Raw genomic sequence first — 23,905 nt, forward strand, 5'->3', positions numbered from 1 at the left:
TTGGCAACCTCTTCTTAGGCCTCCTGGAGCTTTTAGACTACTTATGATGGCCATAAGTTGCCCAAGAGCTTGTGATACAAGAAACTAGCTCTCGGGCGCCTGGGTGGCTCAGTTGGTTGAGCGACTGCCTTCGGCTCAGGTCATGATCCTGGAGTCCGAAGATCGAGTCCCGCATCGGGCTCCCTGCTCGGCAGGGAGTCTGCTTCTCCCTCTGACCCTATCCCCTCTGATGTGCTCTCTCTCTCTCATTCTCTCTCTCTCAAATAAATAATAAAATAAAATCTTAAAAAAAAAAAAAGAAACTAGCTCTCTTAGCCTCATGCTATACACTATTTTTTTTAAAGATTTTTAAAATTTATTTATTTGAGAGAGAGAGCATGAGAGGGAAGAGGGTCAGAGGGAGAAGCTGACTCCCCGCTGAGCAGGAAGCCTGACGTGGAACTCCATCCCGGGACTCCGGGATCATGACCTGGGCCGAAGGGCAGACACTTAACCCACGGAGCCACCCAGGCGCCCCCATGCTATACACTATTAAAACAACAAATAACAGGCTACACACTGGGCTCTCCTGGAAATAGAGGCTCTCACAGACCTTGAGTCTGTGACTTTCCATAGCCAATGTTGCTTTTATAAATATCAGCTCATACCCTCCAGCAACATAACTGGCAAGAAATATACCTGGCCTGAGGGTACAAACTGGCCTGAGAAATACACTGAGACATTATTGTCAAACTCATGTTTTTAATACACTTTACAAACTCGACCAAAATATTGTTAAGAGACTCTAAAAATTTCCGGTGTTTTTCTCGACTAATACTGTACAAATGGAAAACCTGGTTATGGGCTGGCCTAGAAGGACTCCTTATACTTCACCTGTTCCTCCATTTCACGCTCACAGTAAAATGTTTTCTGTGTTGTATGGGGCAACTTAGGCCATACTTCCTGACGTTCTCCACTATCGTCACCCAAAAGTTCCCTTGAAATGATGCAGATAGCCACAGCGCCAACTCGTTTTTTCCCCTCAATTCTGTATTTGTCCTTTTGACATCTCTTAACCACACAGCCAGATGAATAGCCGAAGTCTGTGATCCTGCTTTTTCAAGCACAGAAAAGTCGTATTACAAACCCTGCTCCAATCTCCAGTCTGTAACCACAGTCACCTCCTTATCTGACTGTCACACACCGTGCCAGTGTTTTCCCCTGGCCGAAATCCATTCAGGGCCAGGTACTAGACATCTCTTAACAGACTCAAAGCCCACCAGGATTATTCACACTAGCCAATGGTGAGCTATTTTCCCTGCCCTGGCCTGCCTTGCCTGCACACACCCCAATAAGGGCTCTGGCTTAGGCTTTCCCTTGCTCCTCTCTGCGTCCTGACCAAACCTGTTGCTTCCCCACATGACCCTGTGCGGTGTGCTTCCTCCTTTCAGGAAACACTAACTAATAAAATCTTCTGTGTCCTCATTCAGTCAGTTGCATAAATTAAAATTTTGCAGGTACAGTTGAGACAGGAGCCACTGCTCAGTCGTCAGACCCAGAATACTAGGCTCATGTGTGTATCTGTGTGTGCGTGTGCACATGTGAAAGTGCATGTGACATAAAATTTACTATTCACCATTTTAAGTGTACAGTTCAGCGACATCAATTCCATTCACAGTGTTGCACAACCATCCCCAACATCCATCTCAGGAACTTTTTCACCATCCCAGACATAAATTCTACCTGTTCAACAGTAACTCCTCATTATACCCCCCATCCCAAATCCTGGTATCCACCATTTCACTTTCCATCTCTGAATTCTGGGTACCTGATATGAGTGGAATCATACAGTCATACAATCATACAATGGTCCTTTTGTACCTGGCTGATTTTATTTAGTGTGCTGTCTTCAGGGTTCATATTGTTTCATGTGTCAGAATTTCATTCCTTTTTGAGACTGAATCATACTCCACTGCATGTATACACACTTGTTTATCTGTTCATCCGCCAATGGACTCGTTTGTTTCCACGTTTTGGCCATTATCAATGTCCACTGTGAGCGTGGGTATACAAATGTCATTCTCCACATAACAACCAAAAAGAGCTTTCTAAAATCTGTTCAACTCACTTCCCTCCTGAAAACCTTCTATGGCTAATTAAATAACAATGCGGGCGCCTGGGTGTTAAGTGGCTGTCTCCAGCTCAGGTTATGATCCCAGAAGAAGTCCCCTAGCGGTCTCCCTGCCCTGCTCCCTCTCCCCTTACTTCTCCCCACCTCCCCCATGCTCGCTCGCTCGCTCTCAAATAAATAAAATCTCTAAAACAACAACAACAACGAGCAACAATGAGATACCATTAAACACCCTGCAGAAGAGCTAAAATGGAAAGGATCGGCAATTTCAGTGTTGGCAAGGAGGCCGATAATAGGACACTCACCCAGCATTAGTGGTAGTATAAAATGATACAACCACTTTGAAAACACGACTGTTTCTACCAAAGTAAAATATATACTTACCCCGATAGCCCAGAAATCCCATTCCTAGATAATGTTTACTCAAGAAAAAGTAATGTATACAATTACAAAAGCCTTATACAAAAATGTCCATAGCAGCTTTATTTATAATAGCCAAAGGGAAAAAACCAAAATGTCCATCAGTAGATGAATGGATAAATAAATTGTGGCGTGTTCATACAATAGCTTACTGGTGTTAAAGAATGATTTTTAAAATCAAGTATAATCATGATTCTCATAAAGATTTAAACACATCAAAGGTTCTGTTTAGCTCTTTAATTAATGAGATCCAGAAAGATATTACAACTGATTCAAAGGAAAATTCAAAGTACCGCACATATATATACTGTAGTTAAATAAGAAATAATGAAATACTTTACAAATAGATGAAAAGCTGGCAGGACTGATGAAATTGACAATTAAACGCGGGGCGCCTGGGTGGCTCAGTTGGTTAAGCGACTGCCTCCGGCTCGGGTCACGATTCTGGAGTCCCGGGGTCGAGTCCCGCATCGGGCTCCCTGCTCGGCGGGGAGTCTGCTTCTCCCTCCGACCCTCTTCCCTCTCGTGCTCTCTATCTCTCATTCTCTCTCTCAAATGGATAAATAAAATCTTTAAAAAAAAAATTGACAATTAAATGCATTCCACCGGACACAATTTGTATTTTTCTAGACAAGAACCGTTATTTGAAAAAAACCTTACAGAGTTGTTCTTTATATCGAAGACAATGAAAGGTGTAGAGCCTGCATAGAATCAGATATCCCTGAGGGTATGCTGGACAACACCTTTTCACTGGACAAGAAGTAATACTTTGGGGGCCATTTCTAAGTTTTCATGAATTTTCTCTACACAGTAATAGAGAGAATGAGTCACTGGTACACATAATATACATGAAGCTCACAGACATTATGTTGAGGCAAAAAAGGCAGCTATGGAGGAGTATACACTTTGTGATACCAGCTTGTGGCTGGGGGCACAGAGAGATGGGAAGCTCCCCAAGGGAATCTTACTGGGTGCTGGAAATGGTATATACCCCGATTTGGGTGGTGGAGATACATATATATACACATATATGTAAAATCGTTGATTTTACTTAAAATTAGTGAACAAAGCTCCCCCCAACCCACTTGTTCGCAGATCCCTCCAACAATGGCCATTTATCTTTGGGGTGAAGACCAAACTGAGATCTGGTCCCGGTTTCCTCTCCTGACATCTCTCTGTTGCTCATTTTCCTGACATTTCCTCAAAGGTACCCTACGGTGGTTTTTCCTGTTTCCTGGCCTTTGCCTCCAAATCGTACCTCTTATTCATCTCCCAGAGTCTTACCTAACGCGGCCAATCCGTGTAGGCGTCTCTCCTGGGTGCCCCCAAAACATCCATCAGCATTCCTATCGCTCTTGTCACCTATGGGCAAGTCTAACGTCCTGTGAGCTCCATTAGAAAGCTCCATGAGCTTAGCACAATGCCCGGCACTAAGAGCGGCAGAAATGTGAAGGACAATGAAGTAAAAAGCTAAAGGAAAATTCAGGCAGTGTGTGGCCCAGGCGATTTCAGCTGAGTGTCACCCCTCATTGAGTTCTGAGACGATCCTACTTATCATTCTGGGTAGTAGTACCGTTTGAGTCTTAGGAGCTTTCTCTTTTGGTAGATTTTTCATACCTCCTACTTTGTCTCTATCCTGCTATTTGGCCATTTTTCTGTGAAAAACCTGCTTTTGCTCTTTCCCATTGTGTTTTGTTTGATTGCAGCGTGTTATTTTTGTAGCATTTTAAAATCGGCAGATTTCACACATAAACACATTTTCAATTTTTCTTAGAGAAGAGAAAGGAAAGAAGGAAGAAAGGGAGGGAGGAAAAGAGAGAGGGAGGGGGAAGGGGGGGGAGGAAAACAAATCTGGCATCACAGGGCCCACAGTCCGGCGTGGCAACAATCAGCCGGAAGAGCAGCGTGGTTTCTCACTCGGGTACTGCACACGTCCCCCGAAGCATCTGAGTTTGCGACCCCTTTTCCGGTCAATGACAATTTACAGTCGCTCGCGCGCAGGAGCTCGGGTCGGGCAGAGGCCAGCGTTACCAGGAGGTGGAGGCGAGAATCCGCCAAAGCCTCACAGAGACAGCGGGTAAGAGCCTCAGCGTGGCCTGTGGAAACTGCCACGTGTCAGGCTCCTCTCAAACCCGGAGTTTTTCACTTCCGCCACAGCTCTCGGTCTCAGGAGCCTGTCTTATATCAAAGCCTCCGCCGACCCTAAGAAACGCGGAGAAAACAAAGATCCCGAGGGTCCCGGAAGCCCGGGGTGTAACCGTGGTCGCGTGACCTCGACTTCCGGACTCTGATTGGGCGTTGGGAACGCCCCGCCCCAGCAGCCCCCCCCGGGGGCGGGGACAGGTGCCACTGGGAGACGGCACTGGTCGGTTTCCTCAGGAAGCAGCCAATCGGGATCGGCCGGCTTCCGGCGGGAAGTGAGCCGGCGCTTCGCGCGGGGGCTGCGGAGGCGGCGCGGGGAGTTTGGACCCGGGTTCCCCCCGCTGCGAGCCTGCGGGACAGGTGAGTGCGGCGCGCTCGGACTTACGGGCGGACGGGCCCCAGTCCTGGCCCAGCCCAGGCCTGCTCCCACGACCCGGCCCTGGGGACGGAGTGGAAGGCTCGCCGGCTCCTCCGTTGCCCGCCCCGGTTCGGCTAGGCCCGCAGAGCCCTCCTCTGTCGCGGCCAGTAGCCTGGGAGGAGAGCAGGAAAGCACGCGTGTTCGCAGACCCGCAAACAGAGGCCGAGGGGTGGGGCCAGGGTCGCCCCGGGCGTCGGTGGAAGAGCCGGCCCAGCACCCATTCTGTTCTTGTTCCTGTACTCGGGTGCCTGCCGTGATCCCAGCCCAGTCCTCTGGCACTTCCCACCTCCCCCCTGAAGACCAAAACTCTGTACGCTTCCTGTGCCCTTCCACGGTCACGTGCCGGGCCGCTGTGTTTTGCGTGTGCAGCGTGCCACGTGCTTGGGGCCCTTTATCTTGCAGGTGTAGCTCCACCATACCTCCGCAAAGGGGAGCGGTTAAGGACAGCCTGCATCACATTGCCTGGGTTCGAATCCCGGCCCTCCCACGTACTAGCTCAGTGACTGTGTCCACTCCTCATTTAAACTCAGTGCCTCGGTTTCCTTCTGTCATACGAGGGAAATCTTCCACATCCTGGAGGTTTTGTTAGGATTAAATGGCTTAATATATGCAATAAATGCTTCAAAGAGTACTTGGTACATAGTAAGGGTTCTGTTATCACCATTACCCGGAGAAGTTGGTAAAATTGTCCTGATTTTTGACGAGGAGAATCTGAAGCACCAGGAGACTGTCCCTGTGTTGAAAGAGCTGCCTGACTCCAAGGCATCTTCCACACCAGGCTTTCTCCCATACCCTTCACCTGCCCTCAGGTTACTCAGCACTTTGGACATTTAATGGCCTGAGAGGGAGCAGCCACCCTACAGCTCCTGGTGCCACCAGTGTAGATAAGTAGCATTTCTGTGTCCCTGTCAAGGTTAAGGGGCAGTAATGGCAGAGACTGGTGTAGAGGTCAGAAATTGGGAAGGAAGGGAGGCAGAAGTATTGCATATGGGGAATGTAAATAGAACTAAATTGAACCAACATTTTCTTAGCAAGGCTGCAAGACTGGCTTATAGTCTACTAGGAGGGAACGAAATTTCTGGGTCTTGAGTTCTTTTCAGTGCCAGTCACCATGATAGCCACCATATACATTCTATTTCTGATCCACTAACTGGAAGAGGTAGCTACTGCCTTCATTTTACTGATAAGGAAACCCAGAGTTTAAAAACTGGGCAAAGCCCATAGTGTTAGATGTGTAGTGAAAGACCAATACCCGGAGAAATCATATGCATCCACTTTGGGATAGTCAGTATTATCTATGAGGGAGGGGGAAGAGAAGGAGATAGGAGGAGTGAGTGGGATTTTAAATAAATCTGAAACATTTTATACCTTTGAAAGAGAGTAGGACAGAATTGGACTTCTTAAATTTGGTTGGTGAGTACCTGGGTATCATTTTTTTGTATGTTTGAAATATTTAAAATTAAATATAGGCTATATTAAAATTAAATATATTTTAATACTCATTTTAACTGAATATACACTTGTTCTAACATACAATACCTATTCTCTGTATATACTTTTATATACTTCTTTTAAGGGAAGAAAGGCTGGAACAAAGAAGCCCAAAGTAATTTAATTGCAAAGTACTCGGGAACTAAATGCAAAAAACCCTAGTGGTTCGCCATTGCCGGGAGCATGTCTTTAAGCAGTCTCCTTGTCCAGGCACCTGCTATTCTACCTCAGACTTGGCACAAATACGGCACGGACTACCCTTCACACCTCCACCCTGTCTGGAAGCTTTGACCTGTCCTTCAAGATCCAATTCAGTGTTCTTTTGAAAGCTTCTCTATGATTTTCCTGAGTTTTTCCTTCACCTGGGAAGCTACAGACTGGCCCCCACCTCCACACAGGCCCATTTTGTTTTTTAAATTGAAGTATAGTTGATACACAGTGTTACCTTCGTTTCCCAGGTACAGCATAGTGATTTGACAGCTCTAGTCTTTCTGCGGTGCACACTGCAGTACACGTGTAGCCACCACCTGTCGTCACCCAAAGCTACTACCGTACCATCGACTCTATTCCCTGCGCTCTACCTTTGGTCCCCGTGACTTACGCATTCCGTAACTGGAAGCCTGGACCTCCCACTCCCCTTCACCCATTTTGCCCATCCCCCCCCACACACTTCTCCCCTCTGGCAGCCATCAGTTTGTTCTCTGTATTTATGGGTCTGTTTCTGTGGGAAGTCATAGACTTTGAAGAAGAGACTTTATTTTGTGGGACTTACTTCAGTGAGTTGTAATTATTTGTTGACATGTCCATTTCCTGCCAGCCTAGAAGCTCATTGAGGGGAGTAATTCTGTCTTGCCCGTCTCTGCTCCAGTTCCCAGCATGGTGTCTGGCACAGAGTGAAAAATAACATGCTGAAGTCAGCTTGTGAAAGGTCTTGGGGTTATGACGTATGGACTTTGTTCTCTAGAATTGCAAGGAACTATTGAATTTGCTTTGTTTAGAAATTCCGATATCTTAATGAAACCCATTCACAATATCAAGGAAAATATTGCAGCCATAATCCTGTCTTTCAACCACATCAGCTATTTTCCTTTGTCATGAGTCCTTTCCAAGTTTTAGCTGTACGGTTTTCTTAGCTGTAAACCTAATGCACTCATTATTTACTCTTTTGTTTTTCCAATATTAAATTATTCCATGTAGCTACTCAGTCTTCTTGGTTGTCGTTTATCTTATAAATTATCACAGTATTGCACTCTCTTTGGTTTAATAAGTATGCACTGTTGCTTCATGCTATTAATTATTAGAAAAGAAAACATTTTTTCGTAAGTTTGTGTATTCTGGTGAACAGTGTGTTTATACTCTGATCATTTGTTTGTGGGAATTTGGGTGTTCTTTGTATGTTTTCAATACTAATTCTTTCTTTGTTTTTGCTAACTTTTGTTTCTCAAAGAAATTTTTTTAAGATTTTATTTATTTTAGAGAGAAAGAGCTCATGCATGGCGGGGAGGGGGAAAGGGAGGAGGGTGGAGAGAATCCTAGGCAGACTCCAAGCTGACTGCAGAGCCTGATTTGGGGCTTGATCTCATGACCCTGAGATTACCACCTGAGCTGAAACCAAGAGTCAGGTCCTTAACTGCTTAACCGCTTAACCGACTGAGCCACCCAGTGCCCCTCTCAAAGAAATATTTTGAGAAAGAAGATACATAGTATCTTAGGAAGTATGTAGTATATATATGCAATTTAAAGAATTGTTAAAAAATTATAAAGTTTATACATTAAAATTATATAAACATAAAGATGATTATAAAATTATAATTACGCATAACCATCAAACAGATCAAGAAATAGGATATTACTGGAGCCCCAGGAGTGTGGCTTCTCTCATCATAACCTGGTCCCCACACTAGAGAACGCTACTCTGATTTTTGTGATTATTTTGTCTTCATAGTTTACCCTGTGTATGCATCCATAAGTAATGTAGTTCAGTTTTACCTGGTTTTGAGATGTATAGTTTATGTATTCTACTTTCTCTTGTTTGGTTCGACAATGTTTGTGAGAGTCTTCCATATTGTGGATACAGGGTTTTTTAAATTTTTAAAATAATTTTTAATAAAAATTTATGTTATTCCTGTAGAATATTCCTATGTGTGATTGTGCCACAGTATCCATCCTGGGCTTTTTGGGGTTTTTTGTTTGTTTATTTTTATCCATCCTGCTTTTGATGGCATTTGGATTGTTTTCAGGTTTTGGCTGTTGATGTTGTTGTGAATATTCTTGTATGTGTGTCCTGGTGCACATGTTCATAAGTTTGTGTATGTAGCCCAGAGAACTACTGGGCCGAAGAGTATTGTGTACCTTTTACTTTCCTATGCAGGCCAAATTGTTTTCAAAAGTGGTTGCATTCCCTCCCACCAGCGTGTGAGACTTTCCCTTGCTCCACAGTCTTGCTACTATTTGATATTGTGTTGTAATTTTTGCCTATTTAGTAAGTATATGTATAGTAGTATTTTCTTGTGATTTTAATTCCCTGGATTATTGGTGAAGCTGAGCACCATGTTAGGTTTATGGACTATTTCCTTATTTTTAAAGTGTCTGTTCAAGTTTTCTGTCTTTCTGTCTTAGCAGCTGTATTGCCTTTATCTCATTATTTTGTAGGAATTGTTTAAACATCCCAGACACTAATTATTTGCCGGTTATATATGTTGCAAATGTCATCTCTGCAGCTTTTAAACATAGATTTAGTATATTGTAGTCTACCATTTTTAAACATCTTTTATTGTGAAATGTCATAGAGAAAAGTGCAAAAAACATCTATATAAGCTGTGCAGGAATGAGTTAACATAGTAGGCCTGAGACTTATCTTTAGAATGACCTACTTGCAAGATTGGTTCTTGGCTGGTCAATGGGAATTTGGCTTTTGAAACCTTTCCTGAGCCAATATGGTTGTTTTGCCCACCTGGGACACTAACATCTGCTTTCATTCTGAGAGTCCAAATTTTTAGTGGGCAGAGGGTTTTGGGACCAGTCCCCTGTAAAAACCCTAGATTTTGAGTCTCTGATAGGTTTCCTGGGGCAGAAATGGTGCATCTTCCCTGAGAGAGAGTGTGCTCTCATGGGAGGTAGAGAGCCGAGCCCTACAAGCTCTTCTTGATAGGTCTTTTCCCCTTGCTGCTCTGGCTGTGTGTCCGGGTTGCTATAGAAAATCTTAGCTGTGAGTAGTACTTACTATATGCTGAGTCCTGTAAGTTGTTCCAGTGAATCACCAAACGTGAGGGGGTAGTCTCTGGGGCCCCCGAAATAGCTTAATGACATATTTGGCAAAGCAAATACCCTTGTACCTATGTTTCAGGTAAGAAATAGCAAGGACATAGCTAACACCCTCAGAGGCCCCGTGTCTGCCCCGTCTCATCCTCTACCCCAAAGACAACCATTATCCTGACTTGTGTGTAATCATTACCTTGCTTTTCTTTATATTCAATTGTCTCAAAAGTCTTGGTGCTGTTTTAGGCTATTTGACACATAAAAGATTCTTAAATTAAAACATAATTCAATTTTACAGTCTTTTTCTTTTTTTGTTAGTACTTTTTGTATCTTATCTGAGAAATCCCTTAGAAGTTATGAAGTTATTCTATATTATTCTCCAGAAACTTTCTTGGGTTTTTTTAAAAGATTTTATTTATTTGAGAGAGAGAAAGAGAAAGAGAGAGTGTGCACACATGGGGGAGAAGAGCAGAGGGAGAGGGACAAGCAGACTCCTGGGTGAGCAGGGAGCCGGACATGGGGCTTGATCCCAGAGTGCTGGGATCATGACCTGAGTCAAAGGCAGACATTTAACTGACTGAGCCACTCAGGCGCCCCCAGAAACTTTATTGCTTTGCCCTTTACGTTTAGATCTGCAGTTCACTTGAAAGTGATTTATGTGTTTGGAGTGAATGAAGTAGAGTTTAAACTTCATTTCTTTTCCATGTAGGTATCCAGGGCCGCAGCACCAACTACCAAAAAGACTCATTCTCTAGTGTTCTGCAGTGATAAATGTCATAAATTGTTACAAATTATCTGTGTGTGGGTTTGTTTCTGGGTCCTTTTACTCTTCCACTGGTCTTCCTGCCTGTCCTTACATCATCACCACTTTTTTTGTTTGTTTGTTTTTGAGAGAGCGAACGAGCACATGCAAGCAGGGGGAGAGGCAGAGGGAGAAGGAGAGAGAGAATCTCAAGCAGGCTCCATGCTCAGTGCAGAGCCCAATGTGGGGCTCAGTCTCACGACCCTGAGATCATGACCTGAGCCGAAATTAAGAGTTGGATACACAACTGACTAAGCTACCCAGGCGCCCCATCACTGGTATGGTTTTAAAGATGTTTTTTATTAGTGTTTATGTGTCTGGCAGAGCAAGTCTTAACCATAGTTATTTCCCTTAAGTGGTTATAAGGCTATCAGGTTTTCTGTTGTTGTTGTTTTTTTTAAGGTTTTATTTATTTATTTGAGAGAAAGTAAGAGAGAGCACAGAGGGAGAGCGAGAGGGAGAAGTAGACTCCCCGCTGAGCAAGGAGCCTGATGTGGGACTCGATCCTGGGACTCTGGGATCATGACCTGAGCTGAAGGCAGACACTTAACCAACAGAGCCACGCAGGTGCCCCTTCTGTTTCTTTTTGAGTGACTTTTGATAAGTTAATTCTTTTTTTAAAGATTTTATTTATTTATATGACAAAGAGAGACACAGCGAGAGAGGGAACACAAGCAGGGGGAGTGGGAGAGGGAGAAGCAGGCTCCCCGCTGAGCAGGGAGCCCGATGTGGGGCTGGATCCCAGGACCCCGGGATCATGACCTGAGCCGAAGACAGACGCTTAATGACTGAGCCACCTAGGCGCCCCGATAAGTTAATTTTTAAAGAAGTTTGTCCATTTCATGTAAATTTTAAAGTTTATTGGCATGATGTTGTTCAGGATCTATTATGATATTTTAACGTCTATGGTATATATAGTTAAGTCTCTTCTTTCAGTCCTGTTAACTGGTTTGTGTCTTTTCTCTTGTTTTTGGTAAGTCTTTTCACAGAACAAACTTTTAGCTTTATTGATCCTCTCTATAATTTATTATTTTTAGTTGTTTATAACTTTCTCTTTTCTATTCTCATCAGGCTTAGTTTTACATTTTCTAACTATTTAAGATAGATGCTTTCTGCTCATTAATTAATTTTCCGCCTTCTTTTCTAACCTTTATGGCTGCACATTTCCTGGTCACTGCCTCTTCAATTGCATATCACATTTTTATACACGGACTTCCATTATGTTCAGTTCCAAATATATTCCAGGACCCATTGTGATATCTTATTTGATGCACAGTTTATTTATAAGTATATTTATTTCTAAACATGGAGATTTCCTATATTTTTTTTCTTTTACCTTGAAAAATTAAAAATCTTTGGAAAAGTTGCCAGATTAGTACAGTAATGATCTTTTTTTTTTTTTTTTAAGATTATTTCTTTATTCGAGGAGAGGGAAGAGGGAGTGGGGGCAAGGGGAGCAGCAGGAGGACACCAAACTGAACGTAGGGTCTGAAGCAGAGCTCGATCTCAGGACCCTGAGATCGTGACCTGAGCTGAAACCAAGACTTGGACACTTAACCATCTGAGGCACCCAGGTGCCCCATGATCTATCTTCTTCTTAAGTGTATTTACATTCATAAAAATAGTTCATATGTTAGGTTGCAAGGAAAAAATTAGTAATTTCCATAAAGTAGAAATGTTACAAATAGTCCTTATCACTATACAACAAAACTGGAAATTTAAAATGAAATTTTATTTTATTTTATTTATTTTTTTTAAAGATTTTTATTTATTTATTCATGAGACTCAGAGGGGGAGAGAGAGAGAGATAGAGACAGAGGGAGAATCAGGCTCCCAAGGAGCAGGGAGCCCGATGTGGGACTCGATCCCAGGACCCTGGGATCATGACTTGAGCCGAAGGCAGATGCTTAACCATCTGAGCCACCCAGGTGCCCTAAAATGAAATTTTAAAAAAGCAGAAGACCGGTCCATATGGAAAATTAAACCCTCAATTAAAGAACTATTGGATGCAAGGAACTACAAAGAACTACAAATTGAAATAAAGGATTTCTTAAAATTAATTAAATGAAAACGCAACATCAGATTCTGTTAGATACATATAAAGTAGTGGTTGGGGGAAATTTATTGTCTTACACACATTGTCAATTTAGGAAGGAAAATAAATGAAGTAAATTCCAAACTTAGAAAGTTAGAAAAAGAACGAAAGAAAACAAAAGAAAGCACAAAAGAATAAAAAACAATAAAGACTAAAGCAGAGGTTAATGAGATGGAGAACAGAGAAACATCTGATTAAGAAATCACAATTTTAGATCTTAAACTATTTAACAAATCAGGTAAACTAATAGCTAAGTTAAGAATATTGGGAGAAATCACAAATACAAAATAACAAATGACAAGTGGAAAAAAAATTTTAATGATATTAATTTGCATACTTCTGTGTTAAATGATTTTGAAAATTCAAATGAAATGGAAAATTATTTAGGAAAATATAATTTACCAATATTGACGCCAGCAAAGATTGGAAGTTAAATAACTCAGTTTTCATAGAATAAGGTTATGAAAGAACTGTCCCATTGGACATAAAAAAAATACTAGATCTAAATGGTTTCATAGAGAAATTCTATTGAAAAATTTTTGAGTCCACATAATTCCAGTGCTAAGTACATTGTTTCAGAGCATAGGAAATGAAGGAAAACTTCCAAATTCTTTTTTGATTAGTTAACTTTGTATTCTTACTATTGTTGGTTTAGTCATCTGTCTTGAGTTGTTGAAGGACTAAAGTGAAATAAAATTTCCCCAAAACTTTCAGTCTTCTAGATGTCTTTGGGTTTTGTGTTTTTTAAAGCAGTTTTATTGATCTATAATAAACTGCATATATGTAGAGTGTACAATTTTTTGCAGGGGTGTGGTGGGGGGTGTGCAGAGGGAGAGGGAGAGAATCCCAAGCTGACTCCATGCTAACCGTGGAGCCTGACGTGGTGCTCAATCCCATGACCCAGAGATCATGACCTGAGCCGAAGTCAAGAGTCAGTTGCTCAACCAATTGAGCCATCCAGGTGCCCCTGTAAAGTGTACAGTTTGATCAGTTTTGATAGGAGGTATCATCACCACAATCAGGTTCATTAACATACTCATCTCTCCCAAAAGTTTCCTCATGCCCCTTTGTCTTGCCTCCTTTCTTACTTCCCTTCCCCTAGTCCAGAATGAAGAACTCCTGTAGTTCCTTAAAACAAATAACAGCCCAATTAAAAGTGTGCAAAGGATCTGAATGGACATTTTGTCAAAGAAGATACACAGATGACCAAAAAGCACATGAAAAGATGCTCAACATCACACATTTATTAGAGAAATGCAAATTGAAAACACAAGATACCATCTCACACTCGTTAGGATGGTTATTATAAAAAACAAAACAAAACAGAAAACAACAAGTATTGGTGAGGATGTGGAGAAATTGTGCACTGCTGGTGGGAATGTAGAATGGTGCAGCTGCTGTGGAACATAGTATGGCTATTCCTCAAAAATTAAAAATAATAGAATTACTGTAGAATCTAGGAATTCCACCTCCGGGTATAGACCCAAAAGAATTGAAAGCAGGGTTTCAAAGATAATTTGTACACACATGTTCACAGCAGCATTATTCACAATAACCAAAAAGTGGAAGCAACTCAAATGCCCATGGACAGAAGAATGGATAAACAAAATGTGTTAGATCTATACAGTGGAATATCACTAAGCTTTAAAAAGGAAGGAAATTCTGACACATGCTACAGCCATGAATAAACCTTGAAGACAATATACTAAGTGAAACAAGCCAGTCACAAAAAGACAAATACTGTATGGGTCCACTAAAGTAGTCAAATCCATAGAAACAGAAAGAATGGTGATTGTTGGGCTGGGGAGAGGGGAAGTGGAGAGTTATTGTTTAACAGGTATAGAGTTTCAGTTTTGCAAGATGAAAAAGTTCTGGCAATTGGTTGCACGACAATGTGAATATACTATAGTCCACTGAACCGTATGCTTAAAAATGATTAAGATGGTAAATTTTATATTACATGTATTTTAGCACAATTAAAAATATAAAAGGATACAGGAGTCAGCTTTAAGGAGCTCCATTCCCCCTAATCAAATATGAAAGCATTTGAGCATGAAAATAATGACAGTAATGGATTACAGCCCACCAAATATGTTAAGAATCCTTACTGATAAAAAGCAAATAGGGGAGAAGGGAAAGTTCTTTACAGTTTTATGCCAGCTACTGAATCATGGTGCCAACTACAAAGAATGATGGATGGGGTTATGAAAACCATCATTACACAAGCTGTTTACAATCATACTATTATTTCTTCAGGCATGAATCATCAATGGATACTAAAACAGTTACTTTTTCCAATTATCTTTTTATTACTGATTTCTTGCATAATTACATTTGGTTGGAGAACATCTTGGGACTTCAGTCCTTTGAAATTGTTGAGACTTGCCTTATGGCCTTGGTCATATGGTCGACCCAGGACCCTCGATCCCAGGACCCTGGGATCATGACCTGAGCCGAAGGCAGACGCTTAACCATCTGAGCCACCCAGGCGCCCTAAAATGAAATTTTAAAAAAGCAGAAGACCAGTCTACCATATATACCATATACATGGTCAGCTTCTGTAAGCGTCTATTCTTGAAAAGAACGCACATTTTGTAGTTGTAAAGGTTGTGTTATTCAGATCTTCTGGGTTGTTACTGATTAGTTACTTGTTCTATCAACTGCTGAGAGCTAATTTTAAATCTATAGTCTTTTTCTGTTTCTTATAATTCTTTTTTTAAAGATTTTATTTATTTATTTGAGAGAGAGAGAATGAGAGCTAGCATGAGAGGGAAGAGGGTCAGAGGGGGAAGCAGATTCCCCACTGAGCAGGGAGCCCGATGCGGAACTTGATCCCGGGACTCCAGGATCATGACCTGAGCTGAAGGCAGTCGCCTAACCAACTGAGCCACCCAGGCGCCCTGTTCCTTATAATTCTATCAGTTTTTGCTTCATGTATTTTGCAGTTACTTTATGGGCCATACAGATTTAAAGTTGTTATATCTTTCTAGTGAATTGAATTCTTTATCATTATACAGTGACCCTCTTTACCTCTAGTAAGGCTTTTTGTCTTAAGATCTATTTTGTCTGATATTAATATAGCAATCTCAGCTTCCTTCTGGTGAGTTTTTACATATATTTTTCATCTTTCAACCTTCCTATACACCTGGTGTTTTAGATATGTCTCTAACAAACAGCAAATGTAATAGTTAGATTTCATTTTTTAAGTTCAGATTGATAACCTTTTCAGCCAAAGTAATTGGTCAATTTATATTTATTGTAACTAACAAATACTTGGATTTAAATCTGCTACTAACTTATTTTGTACTTTGTATTATATTTTTCCTTTTCTCTCCTTTTTTATAGCTTTTCTTAAAGATTTACTTATTTTTTTTAAAGATTTTATTTATTTGAGAGAGAGAGAATGAGAGACAGAGAGCATGAGAGGGAGGAGAGTCTGAGGGAGAAGCAGACTCCCTACTGAGCAGGGATCCCGATGCAGGACTCGATCCCGGGACTCCAGGATCATGACCCAAGCCGAAGGCAGTCTCCTAACCAACTGAGCCACCCAGGCGCCCAAAGATTTATTTATTTGAGAGTGAGAGAGCGTGTGAGCAGGGGAAGAGGCAGAGGGAGAGGGAGAGAATTCTCAAGTAGACTCCCCACTGAGCGTGGAGTCCGAGGCGCGTCTCCATTCCACTGCCCTGAGATCATGACCTGAGCTGAAATCAAGAGTTTTAAGTTACTCTATTTTTTATTCTTCAGTGGTTACCTAGAAAGTGCAGCATGCATATTTGTCCTCTCAAAGTCTAAAGCTAAACAACACCGTACACCCCTCACAACACACAGACCTTGGAGCACATTAACTTTCTTTACCTTACTTATGTGTCATTACTGTTGAGTGTTTTAACTATTTATTTTAGTCCTGCAAGACATTATTGTTACTTTGTGCAGTCAAGGCTTTCATAGATTTAGCTACATATTTGCCACTTTCTTGACTTCTTCAGTCCAGCTATCATCTGAGAACTTCCAGGTAGGCTCACTTTTCTACTACCTTAGGTACCTCCTTCAGAATCTCATTTAACGAGAGTCGCTGGGGGCAAACTGCTGGTTTTGATGATCTGAAAATGTTTGTATTTCACCTTGATTTTTTTAGAACAACTTTGAGATGTAATTCACAAAACGTGAAATTCGCCCATTTAAAGAGTACAGCTCAGTGGCTCTTATTATATTCACAGACTTGTGTAATCATTGTCGCGGTTGATTTCAGAATATTTTCCTCAACCCAAAGAGAACCTCCACACCCCTTGCCATCACCCCCCAATCTGATCACCACCCCCACCCCCAGGCAATCACTAACCTACTTCCTTTATACAGCTTTGCTTATTCTGTACATTTCATATAAACAGAATCATACCATATGTGAGTTTTTGTGACTGGCTTCTTTCCCTTAACGTAGTATGTCAAGGTTCATCATTATTGTAGCATGAATCAGTACTCTATTCCTTTGTATGACCAAATAATATTTCATCGCAGGGATACACATGTTTTATTTTTCCATCTGTCAGTGGATGGCCATTTGGGTTATTTCTACTTTTTGGCTATTATGAATAATGCCTCTGTGAACATTCAGGTACAAGTATTTGTTTGAATCCATGTTTTCCGTTCTTTTGAGTATATATCTAGGAGTGAAATCTCTCTCTGTTTAATCTTTTGAAGTACTGCCAGACTTTTCCAACACAGCTGCACCATTTTATACTCTCAACAGCAGTGTATGAGGGTTCCAATTTCTCTGCATTCTCAACACTTATTATCTGTTGCTTTTGTTATAGTCAGTTTTAAAAGTAACAGCTTTACTGAGATGTAATTCATATACCACAAAATTCATCCTTTTAAAGAATATGGTTCAGTCTCGATTTTTGGAGGATATTTTTGCTGGGAAAAGAGTTCCAGGTTATTTTCTGTCAGCACATGAAAAATATCATTCTACTGTCTTCTGATTTTCATTTTTGCTGAAGAGATCAATTTTCTATTCAAATGTTGTACAATGATATATTTTGGTGTGGATTTCTTTTTTATCTATCCTGCTCAGAATTTGTTTGCTTTCTTGAATCTGAAGATTTGTGTCTTTGATTCTGGAAACATCCCAGCTGTTACCTTTTTAAGTATTAGTTCTACACCATTTTCTCCTTTCTGGAACTAGATTTCTGTTTAATTTCTGTTACAGTTTCTTACTGTATCTTCCATGTCTTCTAACTTCTCATATTTTCCATCTGTTTTCTTTATCTGTGTAAGCATTTATTAAGTCAGAAACCATGAAGGATCTTAGATTTTGCCCTTCTTTTAAACTAGCAAGTTAGCCTGTCACAGGTTTTTATACACACATATGTGTACATTGACATAGTACTGACAAGACCCAAGACCCCTGGATCAGAGATATAGACAATTTATTACAGCAAACACAGCCAACAATATCTTGCATCGGTTCCCCATGCCCTAATGCCCACAGGGTGAGGTGATGAGGGCAAGGTGATACCTGTGCATGCATACAGCTTAGTGCATCACAGAAAAGGAACTCCAAAATTTAGAGACTCTGAGCACTTAAGGATTGCTGACACACTGCACATCCTTCCCTCCAGAGAGATTACTCGTTACCCTAGGATGTAGGCAAATCTGCCCTGGGTGAGATGGGGAAGGTGTCTTAAGGTTTATTACCCTGAAATGTAAGGAAATGTCTCCAGGGAGAGAAAGGAGATGGCTTTGTCTTTACTACTGTGGGATGTCTCTGGGGAGGTATGACTCCAGATCTCTCTTTGAGGGACACGCTATGTCTAGCTGCCAAAAATTTAACATGTCCTTTGCTCAAAAGGCTTGGACCATGTAGGAATGTGAGAAATCCCTGGAGACGGATCCTGGACACTTTCTTCTGATTTTCCCTCCCATTTACTAATTATCTCTTTAGTTGCGTGTAATGTACTGGTAAATCCATTCATTGAATTCTTAATTTTGGTTATTTTTCATTTTTAGAAGGTCTCTTGGCAAGATCATTTTTATAGTTTTCTGTTTATTGCAGATACTTCCAAGCTCGTTTTTGATTTTTCTAAACACAATAAGTTTAATTACTTCAAACTTTTATGCCTAATACTGTTTGACTGTTTCTGTATTACAACTAGTTCTCATTCTTGGTGCCTTGTTTTCTTGTGTACTTGCCTATTTTTGTCTGTGTTTGCTACACGTTGTCTTGAAAAATTATTTATGGAAATTATTTAAGCCCTAAGATAAAGGTATATTTCTCCAGGGACATTTTTGCATTTGCTTCTGCCAGGTGCTTTGGAGTTAGGATCACTTTAATCTAAGTTCATGACTCGAAGTTTTAAGGAATTATTCAGGTCTAAAAATTGATTTGAAAATATTCTTGGACTTGTGGTCTCAGGGTCTGTCCCACTTAGTCCCCCAGCAACTGGTAACTTCCCATTGCTTACAGACACCAGGGATAGAAATGGGGTTTACTTTTGGTTTACGTTTTCCCAAATCATATAGCCATTGGGGGTGCTGGTTTTATAGGGGAGCATTTCCCACATTGTTTAGGCCTTAATTCTCATTTTTTCCATCTTTTCCCTCCAAGGCTATCAAAATTGATATCTAGATTCTCGGGATTAGACATCTGTCTTAGGACAAAAGCAATTTCAGTGTCTTCCATAACTCTCTGGTTGCCCACTTTCATTTAGATTTTGGCCTGATAATTTTTTTTAACTTCTTGTCAGAGATTTGATGTATTTAATAATTCCTTTTTTTTTTTTTTAACCCAACAGTAATCTAGAGCAACTATCAACAAACCTTTTCTATAAAGGGCCAGATAGTAAATAGTTTAGGCTTTGCAGACCAGATAGTCTCTGTCATAACTACCCAACTATGGTGTTAAAGCAGCCATAGGTAGTATGTGAACAAATAAGCATGGTTGCGTTTCAGTAAAACATTGCTTACGAAAACGGGCTGCAGTCCAGATTTGGCCCATGAGTCATAGTTTGCCAGCTCCTGATCTAGAATATATATATATTTTTTAAAGATTTTATTTATTTGAGAAAGAATGAGAGAGAGCACGAGAGGGAAGAGGGTCAGAGGGAGAAGCAGACTCCCCTGCTGAGCAGGGAGCCCGATGTGGGACTCGGTCCTGGGACTCCAGGATCATGACCTGAGCCGAAGGCAGTCGCTTAACCAACTGAGGCCACCCTTGCACCCTAGAATATATTGCTTGCTGAACACCCCAGTAACGCTTGTTAAATACTAATTATTTTCCCTATCTTGTTATGTTTCTCTCACCACACATTAAACATTATGTTTTGGAGACTAGAATTTTCTTTTTTAAAGATGCATACCATGCCATTTAAATTACTGTTATATTTAACATAATTGTATTTCCCAATGTTATTTCGTCTTGTGCTTTTGTCAGATGAACTTTAGAAACATTTTTGTTGAGTCTTGTGAAGTGTTCTTGTGGTGTTTTCATTGGAATTTTGTTAAACTCGTGAATTAATTTATGAAAAACTGTTATCTTAATGATACTTAAAACTTTCATTGAAGAATATAAAATACTTGTCTATGAAATATTTTTCCAAACTTTTCTTTATTTCTCCCAGCAATATTTGGTCATTTTCTTTATATCATGAAGATGTATGTCTTTTGTTAGGTTAATTGGTAGTTTAATACTTGTCATTGCTATTGTTAACTGAATGCTTCTTAAAAATTGTATTTTCTATAGTTAGTTATTACCACTACACAAGAATGCACTTGACTTCTGTGGATTTCTATTTATCTTTTATTTAACCACTTTGCTGAAGTTTTAATTATCTATTGTTAAGACTGATTTCCTTTGGATTGTGTTGGTATATAATCATATTGTCTGCATGTAATGACACTCTCATCTCTTTTTTTCTAGTATTTTCCTTTTTGAATATTTTTGCATTGGCAAAAATGTCCAATATGCGAGTGAAAAGAAGAGAACAGCCTTGTTTTTTGCCCCTATTTTTATTGGATTCACCCCTACTGTAAAATATAAGATACTACATTGGGCCTTAATTTTAACTTCTGTGTTTTAGTCTATTAGAAATAGAGTTTTATCAGATGGCTTTTCAAAAATGCATTGGTAGTACATACTGTATAATTCTCTATATATGAATAAAGAAGTTCAAGAAGAGGCAAAACTAATCATTTTTAATAGAGTCAGATAGTGGTTACATCTGGGGTATATTAACTGGGAAAGGGAACAAGAAAGCATATTGAGGTGTTAGAAATGTTCTGTACTATGATTTGAATGTTGTTTATATAGTTGAATATATAAGGAAAACTATATTGAGACGTACATTTAAGTTCAGTGCACTTTACTGCTTATGTGTTTTACTAAAATACACCACTAGAAATGTATTTTTAAAATCTGTTGATCTGATCATACCGATTTTTATTAAGTAAACTGTTAAGATGACATATCATATTAATGGTTTTACTTAATGTTAAACCAGCTTTACATTTCTGAGATAAGCCATAGTTGATCACAGTTAAAGTTCTTTTGAGGGGTGCCCGGTTGGCGCAGTTGGTTAAGCACCTGACTCTTGGTTTCGGCTCAGGTCGTGATCTCAGGGTCGTGAGACTGAGCCCTGCATCAGGCTCCACGCTCAGAGCTGAGTCTGCTTGAGTTTCTCTCTCCTTTTCTCTCTGCCCCTTTCTCCCCCCACCCTGTGCACATGTGTACACTCTCACATTCTCTCTCTCTCTCTCAAATAAATAAATAAATCTTTAAAATAATAAAGTCCTTTTGAGCCATCCTTTCTATATTCTTTAAAATTATTTTTATTCTTTCATTTAATAAGTATTAGTTAAGTGCTATGTACTTAGAGACACTATGGGTTATAAAACCAATAATGGGGATGCCTGGGTGGCTCAGTTGGTTAGGCATCTGCCTTTGGCTTGAGTCGTGGTCCCGGGGTCCTGGGATCGAGTCCCCTATCGGGCTCCCTGCTTGGCAGGGAGCCTGCTTCTCCCTCTGCCTGCCGCCCCCCCCGCTTGCGCACACACACTCTCTCTCTCGCTCTCACAAATAAATAAATAAAATCTTAAAAAAGAAAATAATGGCCCAGTCTGCGTAGTACTTACAATCTAGTAGAAGAAATAACCAATCAAATAATTACAAAAATGAATGTAGAGTTAAAACTACAATAACTGCAATTGAGGAGTATCTGTTATTATAAGAGTGTATTATAGGGGAATTGTTCTTTATCAAACACACACATACATATATTGCTTACTGTCTACCAGAGACCATTCTAAACACTTCACAAATATAATTCACCTAAATTCACATAACAACCACATGAGGTGGGTGGGCACTGTATAGATGAGGAATCTGAAGTATAGAGAGGTTAAATGATAATGTCCAAAGGTACTTAGCTAATAAGTGGCAGAGTCAGGACAGAAACCCATGTACTTTGGCCCAGAACCCATGCTCTTAACCTCTTATGCTACTACCTAAATATGGAGTTTTCCTTAAGGAAGTAATGATTCAGTTGACATGTTGAAGGATGAGTTAGGAGTAAATTGTGTCAAGAGGGTCTGATAGAAGCCTCTTGTTTCAGGAAGGAGCATATAGTCAACTATGTCATATACTTAGAGGTCAGCAAAGAGAAGGGTCAGAAAAGGCTATTGGATTAAGTAACAGAGAGATATTAGTGGCCCTATTAAGCGTTTAGCATTGTGGTCAGGGTAGAAGCCAGATTTATAAGCGGAGAAGAGTGGTTGTGAGAGTGGGGAAATGGAGAGTGAAGGTAAGTCTTTCAGGAAGTTTGGCTCTAGGGGTACCTGGGTGGCTCAGTCAGTTAAGCGTCCAACTCTTGATTTCAGCTCACGTCTTGATCTCAGGGTTGTGGGATTAAGTGCAGCGTCCGGCTCCACGCTTGGCAGGGAGTCTGCTTGTCCCTCTGCTCCTGCTCCTCCCTTGCATGAGCTCTCTGTCTCAAATAAATAAAATCTTTTTTTTAATTTTTTTTATTTTTATTTTTTTATTTTTTTAAAGATTTTATTATTTATTTGAGAGAGAGAGTATGAGAGACAGAGAGCACGAGAGGGAAGAGGGTCAGAGGGAGAAGCAGACTCCCCGCTGAGCAGGAAGCCCGACGTGGGACTCGATCCCGGGACTCCAGGATCATGACCTGAGCCGAAGGTAGTCGCTTAACCAACTGCGCCATTTTTTTTAATTTTTTAAATTTATTTATTGAGAGAGAGAGAGCATGAGAGGGAGGAAGGTCAGAGGGAGAAGCAGACTCCCTGCAGGGAGCCCGATGCAGGACTCGATCCTGGGACTCCAGGATCATGACCTGAGCTGAAGGCAGTCGCTTAACCAACTGAGCCACCCAGGCGCCCTCAAATAAATAAAATCTTTAAAAAAAAAAAAAAAAGTATGGCTCTACAGGAAAGGAGATACAGAGTCATATAAAGTGTCGTGTTTTGGGGTTTTAGTGATAAATAGAGTAAGATTTTTGGGAAGTTGGAGGATGTGTAGGGGAATCTAAAGCTTCAGGTGGAGAACTTGATCTTGTCAAAGAGAGTAGGCTGGGTCCACATAAAGGGTGGGCTTGCATGTTTGGCAGCAGAAAAGTGAGAAAGTTTCCTGTGGTGGTTTCTGTGTTCTCTGTAATGTAGAAAGGAAGTCATATGCTGAGAGAGAGGAGTAGGAAGTTTGAGGAAGTAAGGTGAGAGTAGATTAACCAAAGAAATGTACTTTTCCCCAGCAGAGCTGCAGGCCCATTTGAGGTTGGTGAGCATGAACTTAAGTTTCTTACTTTGTTCTTATGATGTTTTAGGGTCAGGATCATGCTTGTGTTATAGCATGAATTTGGTGCTTTTTAGAGAAACTTTATAGTTCTTTCTGTTTTTGACTGTTCATTTTGGTTTCCTATATCTTGTATCGATATTGAGGACATTTTTTTCAGAAAAGTATTTAATTTGGATTTTTCAAATCAACTGTCATACTTTTGTACTTAGTGTTTATATGTTTCTCTTTATGTTTTATTTCTTTTTTTGTATTTTACCTTGTCCTTTCATATTTTATTTTACTATTTGTCCCTTTATTGTGCTCTAGAAACAACCTCTTAGTGTTATCAGTTCCCCTAATTTTTCTTTATTGGCTTTCATGCCATTAAA

At 40.5% G+C, this 23,905-nt stretch overlaps 1 protein-coding gene across 4 annotated transcripts in view; it reads left to right on the top strand.

The window, feature by feature from the left end:
• The first annotated feature begins 4,865 nt into the window (after nucleotides 1-4,865).
• Nucleotides 4,866-23,905, top strand: part of BLM (BLM RecQ like helicase) — a 90,677-nt gene continuing 71,637 nt past the window's right edge. For all 4 annotated transcript variants that reach the window (XM_028122157.2, XM_028122159.2, XM_028122158.2 and 1 more), the window contains exon 1: nucleotides 4,866-5,032. The gene's annotated coding sequence lies outside the window, so the exon portion shown is untranslated. The remainder of the gene's footprint in view (nucleotides 5,033-23,905) is intronic.

This window comes from Eumetopias jubatus, unplaced genomic scaffold (assembly GCF_037043125.1).
Source record: "Eumetopias jubatus isolate StellerSeaLion01/CBP00866 unplaced genomic scaffold, mEumJub1_p1.0 scaffold_7, whole genome shotgun sequence".
Lineage (NCBI taxonomy): Eukaryota > Metazoa > Chordata > Mammalia > Carnivora > Otariidae > Eumetopias > Eumetopias jubatus.